Below are 24524 nucleotides of genomic sequence, written 5' to 3'. Positions count from 1 at the left end.
TCCAAATGCATTCTGTAGGAGTAGTCACTAGAGATGGTCCTTTAAGAAAGGTTTCTGTGATTAAGTTTGAAGAAACACTGTGTACCATAATAGTGGCCTATTGATGAGTCATAATGCACAATAGTATGTTAAAGATTCTGAGACATCTTACAAGAAAGAAACTTGTAAAAGCTTGTTTATCTTTTGTTTCTTAAACTTCTAGGACAGTGGAATTCTTTTTTTATTTGTCATATCTGTTGTATGAGGAATGCTGCCCTCTAGAGGCATATATATATATATATATATATTTTTTTTTTGGTTGGGGGAGAAAACTTTCTTATATATTATCTGTCTAACATGAGAAAAAGGACAAATCTCATAGACTAAATTCCAGAAATTTAATGTAATTGTATATTTTTCATTTTTTAAAGTTTTCTTTTAAAAAATCTGAGACAAGAAAAATACATAAAGCAACGGTGAGAAGAGAAAGCAGTAAGACCTACTGGTACCATCTAAGTAAGAGCTGGTTAACATTTTCAAATCAGGAGTTCTTAGAAAAAATAAAAAGAACTCTATCTCTAATGTCCAAATGTCTTTAGTTGGTTCTCCCAATTTTCAAGAAATACATTATTTTTCTACACATATTTTCCTTTTCTGCAAGTTTACTTAAATGATTTTTATAAAGCTAATACTACACAGATGCCAAAATTGGAGAGACGGTACTCACACAAACTTCACACATTACTTTTATTTTACAAACACTTACATAGAGCTTACATAGTACAGTGTGATAATGGCACAGAACAGAGGTAGAAATTAACAAAACAGAACAGTGTCTAGGAAAGGATCCATATAAAATGGAGTTTTGCATGCAACAGAGTTGGCAATTGAAATAGTGAGGAATGGCAGATTATGCAATATATTTTGGGATAAATGATTAGGAGTAGCCCATAAAAATGAAAATATTAATTTAAAACAAGTACGATTTCTAAAATAAAGGAATTACAAGACAAAAGATAGCAAGACGATGAGCACAGGACTGTAAAGAAATGGAAATGTTGCAAGCATAAAAATATGCTCAGTTGCAGTCACCAGAGACACTGCAAATTAACCCAACCAGATACCAGCATCCTATCAAATTAGCAAAAAAAAAAAAAATTAAATTGATAATCAATGCTCAGAAAGTTGAAAAGAAACAGGTAATTTAATCTCTGCTGGAGGGACTACTGGTACAGCTTTACAGGAGGACAATCTATTAATATAAAAATAAACATATACTACAAACTGGTGATTCCATTTCTCAGTGTCTACCCTAGAGAAATAGTTTTTTTTTCTTTTACAAATTGCTCTGCACCAATTTGTAAGAGAAAAATGGAAAAATCTAAATATATATCACCAAGAAATATATATATAGTCTTGGATATATATCCCTCCACTGTGGAATATTTTGCAATGATTCAAAGGAGATATACATGTATAATATATATAGAGAAAGACAAGGAAACACAATCAAGACATTAAGTGGGGAAAAATAAATTCAAGAACATACATTCTTCCTATTATTCATGTAAAAGTGGAAAAGAAAATGATTCCTACATATTCCACATAGACCCATCTATACACACACACATACAGAGATACAGACAGACGTACATAAATATGTTGGAAAAGCACTGGTAGGAAAACTGACAAGCAATCATTACCTGCAGGAAAGAATCCGTGACTGGTAGAAGGAAGTCAAGGAAAATATCAATATATTCATTATTTTTTCTGCAACATTTAATTAGAAATATTTGCAAATACATAGAAAGGTTAGAAGAAATGTAAGTGAACATCCATAAACCCACCTAGATTCTACAGTAGTCTATTATATTTATTTTATATCTATTCACCATCTGTTTTTAATGCATTTCATGTTGCAGATGTCCATACACTTTACCCCTAAACACTCCATGCATATTAACTAAAATTGAGAAAGCAAATTATATTCAGTGAAATACACAAACCTCCAGTGTACCATTACTTGAGTTCAACCTATATGATCCAAGCCACTATCAAGACAGAGAACATTAACATCACCCTATAAATCTCTCTCATGTCCCTACGCTGTCAATCCCCACACCCACCATCCTACAGGCAGACATAATTTTGAACTTTCTTCAAGCACAGATAAGTATTGCTTATTTTATAATTTCATAAAAATGAAACTATATAGTAATGTTCTCATAAATAAAATAGTGAAATGCTAGTTTACATATTGTTTATGGCCACTTTCAAGCTACTAATAGCAGTGTCGAGGAGCTGCAACAGTCTATGGCTAGCAAAGCCTAAAATACAATCTGGTCCTTTAAAGAAAAAGTTTGCAGCCTCCTGTTCAAAAGCATTTATATAGGCTTTTTCATTGCAAACTGACACCTGAAACTATCTTATGCAACTTTTCCCTTATAGAGGAAACTAAGACCAAGAGATTTTAAATGACTTATCTAAGCTTAGGTGGAAATGTAGAACTCAAATTTAGGTCTGTATTCTGAGTCCTAGTCTGATCATCTTCTCAATATACCGGTAAATTTCTACAACTTATCAAGTAAAAATATATATGTCCACAGGCTCACTTTGACTCTCATGCCCTAACTGTAAACTTCAAAATGAGTTAGAAGTTTAGCGGAACAGAATCATGGTGAGCTAAGGGAAATTTCACCTTTATGAACAAGTTTTTCCACAAAGAAGACTTTCATAGTGTGGAGCTAAACCAATGAATCCACAGTACTCTCGACTTAGAAACAGGTGGATCACAGGTGGCAACTGATTAAGTGACAATTTCTTCATCAAAAAAATAGCAAGTGCTTATTATTTGCTGGGTGCTGTAGGGATATAAAGTCCTGCTGTGAGAACATCCAGTGAGTAGGAGCAGTGCATAGAAAAAACTATCATCCACTGTACGTAGTTTTAGGTGTTAGAAGTGATGTGTGGTATTTTCATCTGGGCATGCCAGAGAAGGCTTATGATGGAGCTGGAACTGAAGAGTTTATGACGTAGAGGATGAAGGGTGTGGGAGAGGGAATGAACAGGACACCCCAGACCAGCGGGCCTCAGATACACCTATCTGGCTGTGACAGGAGGTATACCAGGAATATGGTGTAAAATGGCAGGTTATGAGGTTGGAAACAGTTCTAAGCCAAAATGTAATGCACCCAGAATGCCAGGCTATCTGGAAATTACGTAAACATTCTGAAAGCAGCGGGAATACAAATAGTTTTGGGGTACAGGGAAGTAGCATGAGCAAAACTACAGCCTTAGAAATAATCTGAGAAATACTGGTTTAGGTCTGTCAGCCGCGGGAGGCTGGAGAGGGATGAGAGGAGGTGAGCTGCCCAAGTGGAAAAATGCACAAGGAGCTGACATGATGAGTGAGGAGCTGACATGGAGCAAAACAGCAGTTTATCGCAGTACAAGCGGGTGAAGCGCGTCCTCGGGCGTATGCGCTTGTCTTTTTATTATGCCCGCGCATGCGTATAGTTCATAATACTTTCTCATGCTATTGGCACATGCATACATTTACTTCCCACCTCACACACATGCAAGTTATTGTGAACTTTGACCTTGGTCCCATGGCCTACTCACTTAAGACTGTCGACAAGGTCACGACAATTCCAAATGATACTTGGATCTTTCTAGAGGTGCACCAGTATTTAAGAGCCCACGGTCTCCAGTCAAAAAACACTGCACTGTTTTTAAACAGCAGATAATAGCTGAAAGCCAAGGGTCTATTTAAACTTGGAACAATTTTGAAAGAAAGTTACAAAAGATCTTCATCTGGTGCTTAAGTTGTACAATCAGAGAATTCACATGAAAAGGCACTGCCAGGTCCTGATAAAGAGGGGAAGAACTGGTAGGAATGTTAAGGGCTATGCAATTTGCAACAGGTGGTTAGCATTGCAGAGCTAGGAAAGTCAAGCCCCCGAGGCTCCCTGTGAATGTGCACCTTCACAAGGCATTGGAGGAAGGGGTCAGATGGGAGAGTGGTGAGCAGGTCAGAGACAATTCATTCCTGAACTGACGGTGGTAGGGTGTGCCTCATAGAGGTATTCAGGAGATGTTATGGGAAATAAAACTGGCATGATCTGGCCAGGTTCAGAGCCCAGATGACAGCAGTGATAGTCACAGTCTTCAAAAACTACAAATACAGGAGCAACTCAGAACTTCAGTGAAGGAAGGGGAAAGAGCCCCGCTTAATCAGTTAATCATATAAGATACTTGAGTTATCTAAGCCTCACTCTCAGGTTTATGGGATATGCAAGAAGCAACTGCAATCTGAGATGATAACCAAGAAGTAAAATTTGTCAATAATGTTTGCAATTGTTTTAAGATGATGATGAAGAGAAAACAAGGCCCAAAAGAGCACCTGGGAAATACATATTCAGGAAACAAGAGAACCAGGAAAGGAATGGCTAGAGAAGTGTGGAGTGGGGGTAAGGGCGGCTTTTTATGGGCCAGATACTGCCAGCCGGTCAGAAACCACCAAAAGAAAAGTACCTCATTCTGTACACAAGGGCCAAATCCTTACCCTGGTATTAGCAAAATGCTAAGAGGAAATCATAAATAAGAGCCAGCTCCACAAATGTCTCAACAACAAAGTTTAAACAGATATGGGGAGGTTGTTAGGTTAGAGAATTCTTTTCAAACATATTTTTAGCTAACAGCACCGTGTAGGGAGAGGATGAGACTTAAATTAACCTCCATTGAGTCTGAGGGTAGGTAAGTTAAAAAATAATCAGAAGCCTGTATGAAGTTCTCATAAGAGCCATATAAGCAGCTGAATAGGGCAATAAAGCAGGACACAGCAGAGCTGGGAAACAACTCCGGTTCTGTTATCCTAATCAGATGCACCACCCAGGCATGTTAAGCTCAGCTGAGTCTCCCATGAGAAAGTTAAGGGGAGGCTTCTTCTGAACACTGAACTATGAAAACCCATTCGTGCTGTACTCAAAAGAAAAAAAGAAAGGAAAATGCCCAAATACTGGGTGAACCTTTATGCTATTAAATGCCAATACCATCAAAGACATTAAAAATAATGTTGTAGAAGACTAATTACAGCTAATTAGATTGGGGACATTTCATAATACTGCTCACTTATCCAACCAATGTTTATTACGTCCCTACTAAGTGCCAGGCCCCAGACTAGGTGTTAGGGAGTTGTGAATAAGAAGTTTATGTCTAGTAAACAGGCAACAATAATACTATATGAAGTGACAAATGCTATGGTGGAAAAAGGTATCACAGGGTACACTGAAGCACTTGACCCAGTCTTAAGGAGGTCAAAGGGGAGTTCAAAAACATTTCCCAGAGATCAGGCTCTGAAACCTGATGTCTGACTAGCCAGGCCAAGTTGAAGGAAGGAGACACTCAAAAGCTAGGAAACCAGCCCAGAAGGGGTGGGAGAGAACTACGTAGGACAGTAAGGCGACAGGAGAGAAATACACCAATGTGCCTGCAAACAGTTTGTAGGTCACACTAAGAGCCCCAGGGGAGAGTAAAGATTTACATGAAGAGGTGCCTATAAAACATCCAGTTGAAAATTTCTGACAGGCATTTAGAAGAATATAAAAGAGCCTTAGGGACTAGAGATGCAGATTTGGATCCCAACATAGAGACAGTAACTAAAGCCACAAGAACACCAAATTTCTAGCGGGAAGTGCGGACAATCTCCACACTGAGAGGTGATGGAGAGGCCCAGGGAGACTCCCAACGCATCAACCTGTAAGAAGGTGGCAGAAGGAAAAAAAATCATTCCCCTTACACATTAAGTGATAAGACTAGGAATCTAGCTGAATATACATACATATATATATATATATTTCTTTCCCTTGACTTTATTTTTTTGGTCAGTTAAGCTTTTCTAAAATTATACTGTTATAATTTGTCAATTTCTAGTGATTAGCATGTTTCAGTCATATATATACACAAATATATTCATTTCACACTTTTTTCATTATAGATTACTACAAGATATTGAGTATATTTCCCTGTGCTATACAGAAGAAATTTGTTTTTTTAATCTATTTTTATATATAGTAGTTAATGTTTACATATCTCAAACTCTCATTTTGTCCCTTCCCATCCCCTTTCCCCCAGTAACCATAAGACTGTTTATTATGTCTGCAAGTCTCTTTCTGTCTTGTAGATGAGTCCATCAGTGACTTTTTTTTTAGATTCCACGTATGAGTGATATTATATGGTATTTTTCTTTCTCATTCTGACTTCCTTTACTTAGACTGATGATCTCCAAGTCCATCCATGTTGCTGCAAATGACATTATTTTATTCTTTTACATGGCTGAGTAGTATTTCATTATATAATTATACCACAGCTTGTTTATTCAGCTATCTTTTGATGGACATTTTAGGTTGCTTATAGTAAATAGTGCTGCTATGAACATTGGGGTGCATGTGTCTTTTTGAATTAGATTTCCCTCCAGATGTATGCCCAGGAGTGGGATTGTTGGGTCATAGGTTAGGTCTGTTTTTAGTTTTTTAAGGAATCTCCATACTGCTTTTCATAATAGCTGCAACAAACTACATTCCCACCAGCACTGTAGGAGGGTTCCCTTTTTTCCACACTCTCTCCAGCATTTATCATTTGTGGACTTTTTAATTATGACCATTCTGATTGGTGTGAGGTGATACCTCATTGTAGTTTTAATTTGCATTTCTCTGATAATTAGCGATACTGAGCATTTCTTCATGTGCCTATTGGCCATTTGTTTGTCTTCATAGGAGAATTACTTCTTTAGGTCTTCTGTCCATTTTTGGATAGGACTGTTTGTTTTTTTGTTATTAAGTTGTATCAGCTTTTTTTTTTTTTAACATTCTGGGAATTTAGCCCTTGTCAGTTTCATCATTTGCAAATATTTTCTCCCATTCTATAGGTTGTCATTTTGTTTTGTGTATTGTTTTCTTTGCTGTGCAAAGATTATAAGTTCAATTAGGTCTCATTTGTTTATTTTTGCTTTTATTTCTATTGCCTGGGTTTACTGCCCTAGGAGAATATTGCTAAGATTTATTTCAGAGAATGTTTTGCCTATGTTTTCTTCTAGGAGTTTTTTTTAATTGAATTACAGTTAGTTTACAATGTTGTGTCAATTTCTGGTATACAGCATATTGCTTCAGTCTAGCTGTATATTTAATACATTTATTTATGCATTAAAATATTGCACATAGGAAAATGTTAACAGTGATTACTTTAAGTGATTAAAGATTACAAGTTTTACTTCAAAATAAATGTAATAAATGCATAATTAGAAAATAATTAATTTATTTTTGAAAGTTAAAATGTTTTTTCTTCTATTACAAAAGCAATGTTAAATGGTCCTTAAACAAACATGATGATAAATCATGGTAAATTTGTTACTAAAGATAGGAGGGTTTTTAAACTTCTTTGAATACAGCTGATTTAATTCTGTAGATCTTTATTCAAAAATGAATTTCAAAGAAATCAAATTATTTCAAGAGTGAAGGGAGGAGCTCTTTAACATAGTAAAGCACATATTACAGTTATTGCAAAGGTACTGGAAGGCCCCCCCACACACTCTCTCCCTCCCTTCCACCAGCAATAAAGGAAGTGCTGCCCCCTGGTGGAGGACGGCTCAGTAAGCCTATGCGGCTTCCACTGCCAAGCCCACGACTGACCTTCATTTCCAGCCTGCGCACAGGGTAAGGCAAGTCCTGTTACTTTCCCAACAGCACACATTTATGTAAAGTATCTCCAATATGTCACCTCACAGGACAAAGAGCATCCTAGAAAACTGGGAGAATACACACATTTGCCTTCTCCTCTACAGTCAGACACCCAAGATAGGATGGAGTCTGATCTCCGAGGCAGACAGCATTATCTGAGGTATGACCTAGAAAGGGAAAAAGTGACTGAAAAAAAAATGGCACTTCATGGACCTACAATAAAACAGATGCACATGAACAAAGTGGAGATGTTAATAGTTTTGATCCAGAATTCTGACCTTGCTTGGGACCAGTAACTTGAGTTTTCAGTTAATATTAACATAAAGTGTCTATTGACAGATAACCTTAAGATAATGACAAGTGGTCGTGGTCACTAAATGACACCATGTCATGACATAATTTGAAGAGTAAAGAAAAGTTCTGTCCATAGAGGGAATTGAAAGGCCAAGGATTCTATTACTGAGTGAGTGAATTTTGATAGATCAGATCTGTGGGTTCAATGTTCACATATATGAAATGAAGGCAAAAGATTAGTTTAGTAACTTTCAAGCTTTTTTTTTTTTTTTACTGTGAGTCATAGTAAGAGGCATTTTACAGCAGGGTATCTGAATACACAAAACACAGGTAAGTTTCATGGAACACCATTATCTCTTAAACTTAGGAAGAATAATGTTCATGGAAAGAGAGACAAATGAGATTAAAGCAATTGAACTTTGAAGCAGAAGGGAGATGATTAAAAGAGCAAGATTCTGGAGGAGACATGGGGTAGACAAAAATCAAAAGGACTGATATTAGTCTTGGGAATGATAGGGATCACTTTTTTCTTCACAGACAGGAAGGACGGAAGGAGGAATCAAGAAACAAAAGCCTTTTGAGATTGAGAGGTAGAAAATTGACAGAAGCCTAGCTCTGAAATCTTCAGTCATCTCAATGAGGAGAGTAAAACACTTACTGAGCAGCGTAAGCTCTAGTTGTTAAATAAACATTTTATTTTATGTAGGACTGTTTAACTTTGATTCCTATTTTGTTTTATCACAGTGGAAAATTAATAACTTTCAATATTCATAACTTTTAGTAACTTACTTTACCAGAGTTAAAATTTGATTAGGATTTGACATTCTTAAAGTATTAGTGATGTCTTAGACACATTACAGAAAAAGACTTAAATGAAGAAGCCAACTTAGTAAAGTGTATTCCCTGTGGCCAATATTGGTTAATATTGTTTTCTCCTTAATAATTTGACATTTTCATAAGGAAAATAATCTCAAGTATGCTACCTATAGACTAATTCTAAGGGAAAAACCTGTATTATTATTGTAATGAATGTCATCTGCCTTGTGGAATTAAAAAAAAATTTAAACTGACTCAAAATATTTTTTTAATATATAGTATATACAAGAATTTACATTTAATTTAGAATAATTTTGAGAATTTTGAGATCACATATTCTACTTCTATTAATATAATCTGTATTTTAAAATGTTATTTTCTAGTTTTTATTTATTTCAAATATTTCACTCCAACTCTTTCTTATTTCTTAAAGTAAAAATAAAAATGAGCAATGATTTGCTTTGACAAAGTAGTTCTTAAGGGTTTAGCAGCAATAAAGTTTATTTAACCTGTCAGTTTAGATTGGTTTTACTCTGTAACAGCAAATACTGAAGAAATTAGACTAGGTCTGAATAAAGCTGGTGGTGAAACTGAGTTTTCTACAATACCATAATGCAGGCAGTTCTCTTGTAAAACAACATATGTGTCTCTAGAAAAAACCTAAAGTTCTGCAAAATCATACCCTAAAAATACAGACAAGCCACTCAGAACTATGCAGCTTTGTAATCTCTGTACTAGCAAAACTGGTAAGTGTTCTCATAAAATTCTACTATAGTTGAACATTTGCACCCAATATCAGTTAGTCTTCTCCTTTGAAATGTAAGTCCACAAGGGCATTCAATTCTGTTAAAGATAAATTGTCAAAATTAAAAATTCTGATCCAGGATGTAGCCTTTCTTCTTTAGATACTACCCTCTTTTTTTTTTTTTTTTGAGTAAACATGGGGAAACATTTTCATGGTTTATTTGTGTTCGCAGCTCAGCCAGGTAGTCTAACATTGTAGAAATCCTAGTAGTTCTTGAAGCCATTAACTGGCCTCTGCCCTCTTCCAAAGGATTGTCAGGTATTTTCCTTAAGGTCATCATATATTGCTAAGACTCTGTGAGAAAGCTCATCCCTCAAGGCTTTGAAACATTGTTATGCTGGAGACAATTATTTCTGGACCAATGTGACTTTCACATTATACTGACCTTATCCCTTAATGATGAATGAACTGATTCTCACTACAGAAGTGTGTTATGTAGAAAAAAAAGTAGACAGTAGTCTCTAGCTGTCCCATTGCTATGTCATGATTCATGTAGTGGACAGTATTTGTGCACATTCATGTTTATATATACATAGTACCATGTAGTAAAGGAAAAGAGCTTTGGGATTTGGCTGACTTGGCCAGTGGAATCAAATTTAGGTGAATGAGTTTTGGTTATGTGAAGTAAATACTAATTATCTGGTAGGATTCTTTTGGAGATTGAGATAATTTACATAAAACATCTAGCACAGTGATGGGCATATTGCAGAAACTCAACAAGTGTTATTTCATTTTCTAGTGATGAATCTTAAGGCTAAAAATACTAAGTGACTAGCTACCCCTGTACATAGCAAAAGTCAGATTCACTATGTAATTCTTATGAGAAATTCCTATACACACATACATAACTGTAGGTTCATAGATAAATGCAGATTCTCCTACAGATTTAAGGTTTATTATTCCCTTAATTGATTAACGTTTCACTAGTTCATATCCTTTTCTATCCAGATATTAAGACTGATAATGATAAAAAAAATTGGTAGGGAAGCTCTCTCCTTGATGTAACTTCCTATACTAATTAGAATAGGACGCTGTACTAAGGTTGTGTCAGCAGTTTAACTCATGCCTGTTTGCACTTTTCCAGTAGACTATAAAATGTTTCCCTAGCTGCCTGATAATAGTCTGACATTGGCAAATTCATTGCTTCCTTTTTAAAAAATGGCATCTCCCCCGGTCAAAATAAAATATAGCAGGTTGCTTGTTTTATGTTACTGCATTATGTTGATTGTGTGAGTCTTCCTTTAGAGTAATTTATAAATGAATATGAAATTCATTAATGTGAAGTTAACACATTTCTATTTTTTTCAGTAAAATTTCTTCATGTTAAGATGGTCAGTATTTTATTCTTTTATTTATAGATAAAATTATAGCAACAAAAAATATTTTCTTTTCCCCAGCTTTCCACCTTTTAGTATAAAAAGGAAAGAATATCTTCTTTGTTTCTATAACAGGTTTGTTTACAGTATCTGTGGTTATTTACCTCACAGCACCGTTTGCAGTAACATTGCAGATTCTGCATGCTGTAGATTTTAAGATGTGCTGTATGAGTTTGTAGTTGTTGTAATTTTGTTGTTTTATGTTTTGAAATGTTAAGAATTAGAACTCACAGAATTTGACATCCCAAGTTTTCATTAGGTTTTTGAGCTGTTATGAATATTAAAAGTTATAATTAGGGATCTAAATTTGCATGTATTAAGTGATTAATTTTGAAATCATATTACACACAATAACATTTGTTTAGAGTCAATCGATATGTTTGATCAAATTTAAGAGGCATGAGATACACATTTATTTTAACTATAAGAAAGAAAAAAATGCTACTCTTTAAATTATGGCATCTCATCAATTTCTGAGAAGCTGAGACATGAAAACAAATATGTGCCTTTAGACTCAATGAAATATTTCAGGTGTGTATTTAGACTTGAGGGCTCTTCTTTGGCGAGGAGCAGATTTTGTGTTGCTGGTTGTTGAAAACCCTGCTCAATACTATGTATCTGCACAGCTATGCTGTTTCTTCTTGTTCATTCATTTGTTCCCTCCTTTAGTATTTATTGAGTGTCCTTCAGGTGCAAAGCTATGTCATGTTTCTAGTCACACAAGATTTCTTCTCTTGGAATTTCTTTTATATATCTGGAATATAACACAAAACCAAGTAATTGTTTGATGGTACAACATAGTACTTATGTGTCCATCTAGATTCCAAACTACCATAAAGATTGCTCTTTTTCACATATTATGTATCTGCTTCATTTCCTAGCACATAATTTGTAATTCATTGTAACTTCTTGATTAATAGAAATTTGTTTATAATGATAAGAAAAAAGTGTAGTGGGTACACCTGAAAATGATGTCTGTATGATTATGCTTTAATATAATCAGTATTGAATTTTAGAAAAATGGAATAAAAAATTTTAACTGTAAAATGAGATACCAAAGATTTCTTCAAATAGCTAATGACTTTTCTGGATTTCTTTGACATTCCAAGAAATCTAGAAAAGCCCAGTGATCTGGCAGCTGTGGCTTATTACCCAGCTGCACAAGTGAATTACTGCTTTGAACACTGTGGAATCGTGGAATGAAGAGGTGTCTAGGGGTTCTATTGCTTGGGTAGACAGCCCTAGGAGGACATTGCTATGATTTATGTCAGAGAATGTTTTGCCTAGGTTTTCTTCTAGGAGATTTACATTGTCTTGTCTTATATTTAATTCTATAAGTCATTTTGAGTTTATTTTTGTGTATAGTGTGTGGGAGTTGTTCTAACTTCATTGATTTACATGCTGCTGTCCAGTGTTCCCAGCACCATTTGTTGAAGAGACTGTCTTTACTCACTGTATTTTCTTGCCTATCTGTGTGAAAGACTAATTGACTGTAGGTCTGTGGGTTTATTTCTGGGCTTTCTAGTCTGTTCCACTGATCCATATGCCTGTATTTATGTCAATACCTTTCTGTTCTGGTGACTGTAGTTCTGTAGTGTTGTCTGAAGTCTGGGAGGGTTATTCCTCCAGCTTCATTCTTTTTCTTGAATATTGCTTTGGCAATTCTGGGTCTTTTGTGATTCCATATAAATTTAAGATTATTTGTTCAAATTCTATAAAAAGTGTCCTGTGTAATCTGATAGAGATCACATTAAATCTGTAGATTGCTTTGGGCAGTATGACCATTTTAACAATATTGATTCTTCCAATCCAGGAGCATGGGGTATCTTTCCATTTCTTAGAAACTTCTTTAATTTCCTTCATCAATGTTTTATAGTTCTCCATTGAATTTTATTAAGTGCATTTTCTGCATCTATTGAGATTATCATGTGGTTTTAGTCCTTTCTCTTGTTGTGAAGTATCACATTGATTTGCATGTGTTGAACCACACTTGTGTTCCTGGGATGAACCCCACTTGATCATGATGTATGATCTTTTTTATGTGCTGTTGCATTCTATTTGCTAGTATTTTCTTGAGGATTTTTTGCATCTATGTTCTTCTGTGATGTTGGTCTTTAATTCTCTTTTTTGGTGGTGTCTTTGCTTGTTTTTGGTATCAGACTGATGGTGGCTTCACAGAATGAGTTTGGGAGTATTCCCTCCTGCTTGTTTTCTTTCTATCAGCTTTACAATGTTCTGGAAAGCACAAGAAGAAAATATGGTTAAGTGGCATAAGGCTGTGACTATGGTAATTCCACCTAACGAGTAGTTTTCCCAACAACATAAATTCTTTTGTAACAAAAAGGGAGGGAAAGTGATTGCTTTAAGAAGTAAGATGTGAAAGGCTACTCTACCACACACATTTCTTGTCAGTCACACAGAAGTTGTCAAATAATTATCCCCTGCCACTCAGAAAAAGGTAATATTGTGAGAACACACTGTCCACAGAACCCCCCGTCCACTTCAGCCTAGGCATCAATTTTTCTGCCCTGCTCACTGAGGACACCCAGCCGTGGCTACAGGAAAGAGCCCTGATGCCCAAGCACCATCACATCCCATGACAGGACCCACTGCCTTCCCCTGAAGGGGCAGAGAAACTCAGAAAGCCCCCAAAGCCTGGGCGGATGGCCTTAGTAGTGTTCGTTTTTCAAGGCTCCGAGCCCCAACCTATGTTTTTTGCATCCAAAAAGAGGCTGTATTAACAGATACACACCATTATATATAAAATAGATAAGCACAAGGACCTACTGTATATCACAAGGAACTATATTCAATTTCTTGTATTAACCTATAGTGGAAAAGAATCTGAAAAAAAAAATATATACTGAATCACCCTGCTGTACACCTGAAACTAACACAACATTGTAAATCAAATATACATCAATAAAATGTTCTGAAAATACAGCTCTAAAGAGCAATAGAGTCATGGTGTGTGCTGCCAGGCCCAGTGAAGGAATTTTGAGAGGTGAATGCTTTAAAAAATAATTCCTAATACCCTGAGATAACTATTTCCAGGATGGTGCAATTTTACCTTTAAAAAGGGAAAGAAAAAAAACAAAAACAAAAATCTCAGATATCACCGTCCTGGAATTAACCAGCACACAATTAAATTTTGGAAAAGAAAACACAAAACAGTAATGCAGTCATTCATCAAATTCACAAAGGAAAACCAAAAATGCCAGCTCCTCACTGAGCTTGATTTCAGACAGAAGGTTGGTAAAGGTTACAGCATGAAAACGTAATTCTAATAATTAAACAAAACTTCATAAAATGAACAGGACTGGCAAAAATATGTTTCTGGTAAATCAACTCAGGGGATGTCCAAATATAATGCAAACAACTCATGTAATTTTAAATTTTCCAGAAGCCTCCCCAACTTTTTTAAAGAAGTAAAAAAAAATTAAAGATGGAATTGATTTTAGCAATATATTTATATTTAATCCAATAGAGCCAAAATATTATCATTGCTGCGTATAATCAACAGAAAAAAATATGAGATATTTCACATGGTTTTATTCATACTAGACCTTCAAAATCTGAGTGTATTTTACACGTACCATGCATCTCAACTTCAGCTGGCTATGTATCAAGCAAGCAATAGTTACATGTGGCTAGCGGCTGCCACTTTGCTTTTCTGTGATTTTTTGGTTTTTGTTTTGTTTGTTTGGGAGGGTAATTAGGTTTTTATTGATTTATATTTAATGGAGGTACTGGGGAGTGAACCCAGGACTTCGTGCACTCTGAGCACATGTTCTATCTCTTAGCAATCCCCTCCCCCCTAGCAGCTGCCACTTTGGACAGGGCAGATCTCAATGGATACTTTGCACTTATTTGTAAGTCCAAGTCTTCTCAAAAAAGAATCCCAATGGCAACCTCTTAAATGGATGCTTTCAGAAAATATAATTTCAAATACAGTTTTTAAGTTTTTCCACTCCACCAAGGATGCTCTCTACTGTGATAATCAAGCAGGTGGTTTCCCTATCCCTCACGGAGTCCCTGAAAGCAACAGGTAATGGGAGCAGAATGGGAGACTTCTGAACTCTCTGTGCCTTTGAGGATCCCTTTGGAGAAAAGAGACATTTTACTTCTGTTCCAGTCTCTTCACCTCCCCAGAAGAGCGTCTTCACTACATCACCATGTCATTTCTTTCCTCAAATCCACCTCTCATTCCACTGCTGTCGGTTTTAGTCTCCCCAGAAAAAAAACCAGGGGTACTCCCCTATTTTTAACACAAGCCTCAGTGTGTCCTTCTACAAAAATATCCCACTACTTTTCCTCACCCTGACTGGCTTCTCCACACCCAGTCTCTTGTAGTCTACATGTGAACTAAGATTTAAGAATTACCCCACCTCCCAGCCCTGACACATACACCCTCACTGCTGTTCATGGCCTGTTCCCACTTTCTCAGACAGTGACCTTCATCTCCCCCACACCTGTGGTCCTGGTTGTTCATGGACCTGGGAATCTACCTTTGTGGGACTGTGGAATTCTGTTCATGCTAGTTCCATTCCAGGCCATCTGGTTCTAGGCACATGTCCCAGGAAACCATTTCCAGTGATTCTGGACTCCCTGACCCCACCTTTCCTTGGAGCACATGCTCATCAACAGCACCCCACCAACCCTACCCTCAGCAGATCCACAGTGGAACCTGCACTCGGTTCCTCTCCACTCCCCACAAGCGTGACTCACTCTGCTCTTCTACACATTCAGGGAAGAGGGAAGGTCCTTCCTATAGTTACATTGTGTCTCCTACCACCATTCATCCCTACCTTCCTCCAGGGTGTTTCCAAATTTTGAATAAATGACACGTAAATATTATCTGAAATTTGGAGAAGCTAGTGTGTGAATCAACCTATCTATCTTGCTATGGTGGCTTCAGAGATCTTTTAAAAGAACTAGATTAAACTGCAACCTGATTTTTCTTTATTGCACGTGAAAGTGTAAATAAGAAGGCAATGGAAGACCTTCCTAATGTCTAATATAAACCAGGCTATAGCAAGTTGCCCGTTTTTATTAGGTTTTGAAGATTTTTTTTTTTATTTTTTAAGTGAGAGGTCTTTATTTTCGAAAACAAATCAATATGATTAAATTTAAGTTTGACAGAATCTACTGTTAATGAGAAATTAATAGCAAGTAATTCATGCCAAGAACTTGAGCTACACATTTCCATCTTGTGTCTGCCAGGGACCAGTGATCAGTACAGAGACTGAGCTTGGTTTGATATTTATATTTGTAGCTGTGCTTCTTTAAATTTTTCTCAATAGAGGCAGCTAGCCCACCAAAATAATGTTTTCAATTTCTTTAAATTTTAAACACAGAAGAAAAACTCATTATGTTATTTGTCAGATCTTGTAAACTCTTGTAATTCTAGTACCTCAGAGACCATAGTGATGGCTTCATAAACAGTACATACAAGTGAATATTTTGATGATGCTGATTGGTAGACATATATCTCAAAATGTTTTGAGAAACTGTTTCTTTGTGCTGTGGATGTATTTGAGGTCCCCCACTGCCTTGGTGTTGTGTTCTTCCACTTGGAGTGAGAGACTCGCTCCCCTGTGGCAGCTAAGATGGCTGATCAGAGAACATGGAGTGAGCATCAGCTAGCCTGAAGTCCCTAACCCTTCCCTTCCATGTCAGATTTCCATGAGAATGAAGCCCAAAGGGAAAAACGGAGTGGAAGATATTGTTTGGTTTGGGCTCATTGCCTGTTTTTCTCGAAATCAGTGGAAGTTTCCTCCTAACCCACTGTGATTTCATTTTGACAGTGGCAGTGGGCTCATCTGTATGTGCTCTCTGAGCATTTTTGCTAGCTTAATGACAACTTTTTTTTTTACTTTTTAAAATTGAGTTATAGTTAGTTTACAATGCCTCAATTTCTGGTGCACAGCACAAATCTTCAGTGATACATAAATATACATTTATTAATTTTCATATTCTTTTTAAAAAATTGACTACCACAAGATATTGAATATAATTCCCTGTGCTATACAGTAAAACTTATTTATCTATTTTATATATGTCACTCAGTATCTGCAAATCTCAAATTCCCAGTTTATCCTTTCCAAATCCCCTCTCCCCTGGCAACCACAAGTTTGTATTATATGTCTGTGAGTCTGTTTCTGTTTTACATATAAGTTCATTGGTCTTATTTTTTAGAGTCCACATATAAGTGATATGTTGTATATTTCTTTCTCTTTCTGGCTTAATTCTCTTAGAATGACATTCTCCAGGGACATCCACGTGGCTACAAATGGCAATATGTTCTCAATTTTCATGGCCAAGTAGTATTCCATTGTATAAATATACCATAACTTCTTTATCCAGTCATCTGTCAATGAACATTTAGGTTGCTTCCGTGTCTTGGCTATTGTAACTAGTGTTGCTATGAACATTAGGGTGCAGGTGTCTTTCTGAATTAAGGATTCTTCTGTATATATGCCCAGGAGTGGGAACACTGTATCATATGGTAAGTCTACTTTTGGTCTTTTGAGGAATCTCCATACTGTTTTCCATAATGGCTACACCAAACTACATTCCCACCAACAGTGTAGGAGGGTCCCTTTTGAACAACACCCTTTCCAGCATTTGTCATTTATAGACTTTTGAATGATGGTCATTCTGACTGGTGTGAGGTGAAACCTCATTGTAGTTTTAATTTGTATTTCTCTGATAATTAGTGGTATTGAGCATTTTCTCATGTGCCTTTGGCTATTTGTATGTCTTCATGGGAGAATTGCTTGTTTAGATGTTTTGCCCATTTTTGGATAAGGTTGTTTGTCTTTTTCTTATTAAGTCGTATGAGATGTTTATATATTCTGGAGAACAAGCATTGTCAGTTTCATCTTTTGCACATATTTTCTCCTAATCTATAGGTTGCCATTTTGTTTTGCCCATGGTTTCCTTTGCTGTGCAAAAGCTTGTAAGTTTAATTAGGTCCCACTTGTTTATTTCTAATTTTATATCTATTTCTTTGGTAGACTGCCTTGGGGAACATTGCTGAGATGTATGTGAGATAATGTTCTGCTTATGTTTTCTTCTAAGAGCTTTATTGTGACGTATTGTGTTTAAGTCTTTAATCCATTTTGAGTTTATTTTTGTGTATGGTGAGAGGGAGTATTTTAACTTCATTGATTTACATGCTGCTGTCCAGTTTTCCCAACACCATTTGCTGAAGAGACTGTCTTTATTCCATTGTATGTTCTTGCCTCCTTTGTTGAAGATTAATTGACCAAAAGATTGTGGGTTCATTGCTGGGCTATTTTGTTCCATTGATATGTCTGTTTTTGTATCAATACCATGCTGTTTTGATTAATGCAGCTCTGTAGTATGGCCTGAAGTCTGGGAGGGTTGTTCCTCCAGCCTCATTCTTTTCCTTCAGTTATGTTTTGGCAATTCTGGGTCTTTTGTGATTCCATATAAATTTTATAATGATTTGTTCCAGTTCTGTGAAATATGTCCTTAGTAATTTGATAGAGATTGCATTAAATCTGTAGATTGCCTTGGGAAACGTGGACATTTTAACAATACTGATTCATCCAATCCAGGATCATGGGATATCTTTCCATTTTTTAAAGTCTCCCTTAATTTCCTTGTAGTTCTCCATGTATAAGTCTTCCACTTCCTTGGTTAGATTTACTCCTAGATATTTTATTACTTTAGGTGTAATTTTATAAGGGATTGTTTCTTTACTTCCTTTTCCTGTTGATTCATCATTAGTGTAAAGATATGCAACTGATTTTTGTACATTAATCTTGTATTGTTTTGTACATTAATCTTGTGATCTTGTATCCTTGTACCTTGCCAAATTCTTTCATTAGTTCGTGTAGTTTATGCATGGACCTTTTAGGGTTTTCTATATATAGTGTCATGTCCTCTGCATAAAGTGATGATTTTTTAGCTTCTTTTCCAATTTGGATCACTTTTATTTCTTTTTCTTGCCTGATTGCAGTGGCTAGGACTTCCAAGATTATGTTGAATAGAAATGGTGAGAGTGGAGAACCCTGCCTTTTGCAGATTTTAGTGGGAAGGTTTTCAGCTTTTCACCATTGAGTTCTATGCTGGCTGTAGGTTTGTCATAAACAGCTTTTCTTACGTTAAGATATGTCCCCTCTATACCTACTTTGGTGAGGATTTTTATCATAATGGGTGGTGAATCTTATCAAATGCTTTTTCTTCATCTATTAAGATGATCATGTGGTTTTTGTCCTTTTTCTTGTTGTTGGGGTGTATTACATTGATTGATTTGCATATGTTGAACCATCCTTGTGTTCCTGGGATGAACCCGACTTGATCATGTTGTATGATCTTTTCTATGTGCTGTTGGATTCTGTTTGCTAATATTATGTTGAGAATACTTGTATCTATGTTTCCTCAGTGATATTGATCTGTGAGTTTCTTTTTTGATAGTGTCTTTGTCTGTTTTTGTATCAGGTTGATGGTGAATTCATAGAATGAGTTTGGGAGTACTCCCTCCTTTTCAATCTTCTGGAAGATTTTGAGAAAGACTAGTATGAGTTCTTCTTTGTATGTATGATAGAATTCCCCAATGAATCCATGCAGTCCTGGACATTTGTTCGTTGGGAGATTTTTTTTTTTATGCTTATCCAATTTCATTTCTAGTGATTGGTTTGTTCTAGTGGTCAGTTTATTCTTGATTCAGTCATGTGGACTGTATGTTTCCAGAAACTTGTCCGTTTCTTCAAGGTTATTCATTTACTTTCCATAAAGTTGTTCACAGTATTCTCATATGATATTTTGAATTTCTGTGGTATTGGCTGTAATTTCTCCATTTTCCTTTCTTATTTTGATTGTGCTCTGTCTTTTCTCTTCTTTGTGAGCTAGGCCTGAGGTTTGTCAATTTTATTTACTCTTTCAAAAAAAAACAGCTCTTTGTTTGATTGACTTTTTCTATTGTTTTTTAAATCTCTATTTTATTTATTTCCTCCCTGATATTTATTGTTTTCTTCCTTCTGCTGACTTTAGGTTTTGTTTGCTCTTCTTTTTCTAATTCTTTTAGTTGGTTAGTTGTTTATTTCAGATTGTTCATCTTTTTTGAGGAAGACTTTTACTGCAATGAACTTTCTTCTTAGGAATGCTTTTGCTGCATCCCATAGATTTTGCTTGGTTGTGATTTTTGTCATTTGTCTCAAAGTATTTTTAAATTTCTTTGATTTTATCATTGACCCTTTGGTTTCTTAGTATCATGTTGTTTAATTATCATGCTGTCATTTGTCTCCTTTGTTTTTCTGTATTTGATTTCTAGTTTCATGCATTGTGTTCAGAAAAAAATGCTTAAAATAATTACTATCATCTTAAAATTGTTGAGTCTTTTTTTGTGCCCAAGTACATGATCTATCCTAGAAAATGTTCCATGTGCACTTATAAAGATTCTATATTGTATTTTTTTCGGATGTATTGTTCCAAAATATCAACCACGTCTAATTTGTATATTATATCATTTAATTTGTTGCGTTATTAAATTTGCATCTGGAAGATCTTCCAGTGAAGATAATGGGATGTTTTAATTTCCTACCATTATTTTATTCCCAGCAATTTCTCCTTTTATATCTGTCAGTATTTGCTTTATGTATTTAGTTGCTCCTACATTGGGTATAGTTATGTTAATGGATGTAATATCTTCATCTTGTATTGCTCCTTAAATCGTAAAACATTCATCTTTCTTTATGGCCTTTGTTTTAAAGTTCATGTTGTGTGAAATCAGTATTGCTACTCCTGCTTTCTTTTCATTTCTGTTTGTGTGTAATATCTTGTTCAATTTGCTCATTCACACTCTATTTGTGTCCTTTTCCCAAAGGTGGGTCTCTTGTATGTGGCATATTGTAGGTTCTTGTTTTATTTTCCAGTCTGTCACTCTATGTCTTTTCATTAGAGCATTTAACCTATTGAAATTTAAAGTAATTTTTGATCAACTTTGGTTTATTGCCGTTTTGAACTTAATTTTGCAGTTGATTTGGCATTTTTTCCCTTGTTCCTTTCTTTTTCTTGGTGTGTGTGTGTGTGTGTGTGCGTGTTTTATTTTTAAGTTTTCCTTTCTATTATCTTCGTTAATTTTTAGTTTTTGTGACTCTCTTGTAAGTTTCTGTCTTATGGTTACCCAATTTTGTACGTATATTAACCCATTACTGTATCTGTTTGTTTTAAACATATAGTAATATAAACTCAAACCCATCCTACCGAGAATGAACAAATTAAAGAATGAAGAAAACTATATTTTCTTGCTCCCCTCTCCCACTCTTAATGATTTAGATGTCTTCTTTTACAATTCCATGTTTATTCTGTTGTAATTCATGGTAGTTATCACCTTTCCAATTATGGTTTTCTCCTTTCAAAAGCAACCTACTTCTTTTCAATTTAGAGTATACCGTTCAATATTTCTTTTAGTATAGATTTAGTGTTGCTAAATTCTTTTATTTTTGCTTGTCTGTGAAGATATTTATTTCTCCTTCTATTCTAAAGAATAGACTTGCTTGATAAATTATCCTAGGCTGAATCTTTTTTGTTTGTATGTTTTTCATTCAGGACTTTGGATATATCTTGCCACTCCCTTCTGGCTTGTAGTATATGTGTAGAGAAATCAGCTGAAATCCTTATGAGTTTTCCTTTGTAAATAACTCTGTTTTTCTCCTTATGACTTTAGAATCATTTCTTTATCTTTAACCCTGGCCATGCTGATTATAATATAGCTTAGTGTGTGTCTGTTTGGTTTCTTCTTGTTTGGGTCCCTTTGTACTTCCTGTATTGGTATATCTGATTGCTTCTTTATGTTTCATAAGTTCTTAATTATGATTTCTTCAAATACCTTTTCAATCCCTTTTGCTTTTTTTCTCCTTCTGAGACCCCTGCTATGTGTAGGATTTGGCAAGATTTATATTATCCCATAGGATAATTGTTTTCATTGAATTTTGTTCTTTCATTGGTTTTTGTTTGTTTTCCTCTATTCTGTTCTGATTAGTTGATTTCTGTTGTCCTGTATTCTAAACCACTTATTAATTCTTCTGCATTAAGTAGCCTACTTTTTTTTACAACTTTTAACTCAGCTCTTATCTCAGCAAATTTGTTTTCCTGTTTTAATTCACTCCTTTTTATAAAGTTTCAATTTCCTATTTGACATATTCTGTGCCTCCATATACAATCTCTTTTTGTGTCTTTAGTACTTTTATCTCTCCTCTTTTGAAAACATGATTTAATAGATTATCAAGGTCTAATTCATTGATCATTCATTCAGGGGATTTTACCTGTTCTTTTAAATGGGAGTTGTTCCTCTACTTCTTTATTTTACTTATACCTCTCCTGCATTATTGATTATGGAGCATCAGTTATCTCTTCTGTTTCTAAAGGTTTTCTTTTTACTTATTTACCTAAAACGGGTGCAGAAATAAAGATAAAAAAATTAAAAGAAAAGAATAAGATTTGAAAACAGATTATGAACAATGACAGAAGAACAAGTCAAAGAAAAATAAAAATTGAGACCAATTTTAAAAGTCTTAAAATTAGAAAATAATATCTGAAAGCTGATTATAATAAATAAGAGAACAAAACAAAGACATTAAAAGCAAATTGTAAGAAATTTAAAAAGCTTAAAAGAAAAAAAAATTTGAGAACATAGTCTAATCGATAATAGAAGAATAAAGCAAAGAGAAATAAAAATGAAATTGAGACAAACTAAAGACAACTTTAAATATTTTAAAGTCCAATTTTAAAAGGGGTTAAACAGAAACATAAAAATCTTTTAAAAGTAAAAATTTAAAAAGTAAAAGAAAAAAAGTGAAAAAATGTGAACGTGTTCTTTTGGGCACTATGTGCTCTTAATAATTTTGTTGATAGCTCTGTCTGAAGTATGGGTGGTTACTATGTCTTCCTGTCTTTTGCCTGTTATCCTTTTTGTTGGGGATTTGGCCTGTGATCTGGTAGCAAGAGTCTTCCCTTGCTATTAAATGAGATCTCCTTTTTATTTTGTGGTTGTCACTGCTCCTGTTCTCACCCTGCTGCATGAACTCCACTCACTGGTTCCAGAGGCCCTCCAGTTGTGCCCCCAATCTGTGCTTCTCCTAGTGCCATGGGTCATGTCTCCTCCAAATGCTGTATTGTGGTGGTGCACTTGTGCATGGTAGGTGGTTGGGTCTCTCTGCCTTTCAGTGCCCTTCCCAACTTCACTTCAGTTCCATGCTCTTTAGATGGACTTGGATAAAATGGCCATACCAGTCATCACCCCTGCTCTGTGCCAGAACTCTTCTTGTTCTTCTTAGAAGCATGAGTTCACAGAGGTACTGCAGCAGAACTTTCCTATTTGCCTGGGGCTGTGAACAAATCTGAGTCCCACCTATGAGGTTTCAGAGCCCCTAGGTAGGGATTGAGATTTCAACCCTGCCTCCACCTCGGTGCACATTAGAGTATATGGTGGGTGTGGTTGAGTCCCAATTGTCTTCTGCAGAAAAGGCACCAGATATGATGCCACAAGTATTCAAAGACAAAAGCTATGACACCCCTCCGCCCAGGGCACACCAGCAGTGTTGCTTTGCCTTTTTTTTTATATTTTATAGGGTACTCATGTTGTTCTGCTCTGTATACCTTTCCAGCGATGGCACAAAGCACATTGAAATCTCCTGAGGTTGCCTCTGTACAGTTGGCCCGAGTCCTCCATCAGGTTCATGCAGTCTGTTTCATCCCACACCTGCTGGTTGGTGTCTAAGCCTGGGGATCATGAGGATACTTTTTGCCCCATTTAATTTTGTTCTGTCAGTTAAGGGCTATTCTATACAATTTCAAGCCTCAGAGGTTCCCCCTCCATCCAGCTTACCTCTTCATTGGAGTGGGAGAGACCGAGCAAATAAGCACTATACCACCTTTGCTGCTCCCTCCCCATGGGACTGGACTGCACTATTTCCCTTTTCCTTCCTTTTATTTTCCTTTTCTCCTGCCAGATTAATGGCGTGTTTTGTCTTTTGATGAAAGTAAGGTTCTGTCAAAGTTCAGCAGACTTTCTGATTGGATAGGTGGGTCAGTGGATGTCAGTCTTGGTGCATTTGTGGGAGAAGGTGAGCTAAGAGTTTTGTTCTACTCCACCACCTTGGCCCTTCTTGATTTTTTCTTTTTTTAAATGTACAGTAGTCTAGTGTCTGTATGTGTCAACTGTAGTGGGATTTTGTCCAGTAAACCTAAAATTTCTACTTTGAAATAAACTACTGGGTTTATAAAAAAGAACTTAATTAACAGCTGCAAGCCAGCATCATCTATTCAAGGGTGTGTTAGAGAAGGATGGAGGGGAGGAAGGGGAGAGGGGGAAGAGACTCTAAGGGTGAGAGAGTGGGTAAGGGGGAAGCCCTACCTGCTAAAAAGTGGATGCTTGCTGCCATTCAACACAGCTCAGTGCCGGGGCACCCCAGTTTATGCAGGAAGAGCTAGCTGTCTGGACTCTGATCTACAGACACTGCTCTCAGCTTCTACTCTAGTGTTGAGCTG

At 35.9% G+C, this 24524-nt stretch overlaps 1 protein-coding gene across 14 annotated transcripts in view; it reads left to right on the top strand.

The window, feature by feature from the left end:
* Positions 1–24524, top strand: part of LOC141576797 (junction-mediating and -regulatory protein-like) — a 93389-nt gene that overhangs the window by 42192 nt on the left and 26673 nt on the right. For 2 of the 14 annotated variants that reach the window (XR_012505235.1, XR_012505236.1), the window contains one exon: positions 411–569. The exons of 10 other annotated variants lie outside the window; for them this stretch is intronic. The gene's annotated coding sequence lies outside the window, so the exon portion shown is untranslated. Of the gene's footprint in view, positions 1–410; positions 570–7585; positions 7689–8543; positions 8673–24524 lie in introns of those variants that run through there. 2 more of the 14 variants (XR_012505228.1, XR_012505230.1) reach the window with 2 other exon arrangements.

Source organism: Camelus bactrianus, unplaced genomic scaffold, assembly GCF_048773025.1.
Source record: "Camelus bactrianus isolate YW-2024 breed Bactrian camel unplaced genomic scaffold, ASM4877302v1 HiC_scaffold_34, whole genome shotgun sequence".
NCBI lineage: Eukaryota > Metazoa > Chordata > Mammalia > Artiodactyla > Camelidae > Camelus > Camelus bactrianus.
The sequence above is the reverse complement of the archived record's forward strand: the minus strand, read 5'-3'. Positions and strand labels throughout refer to the sequence as shown.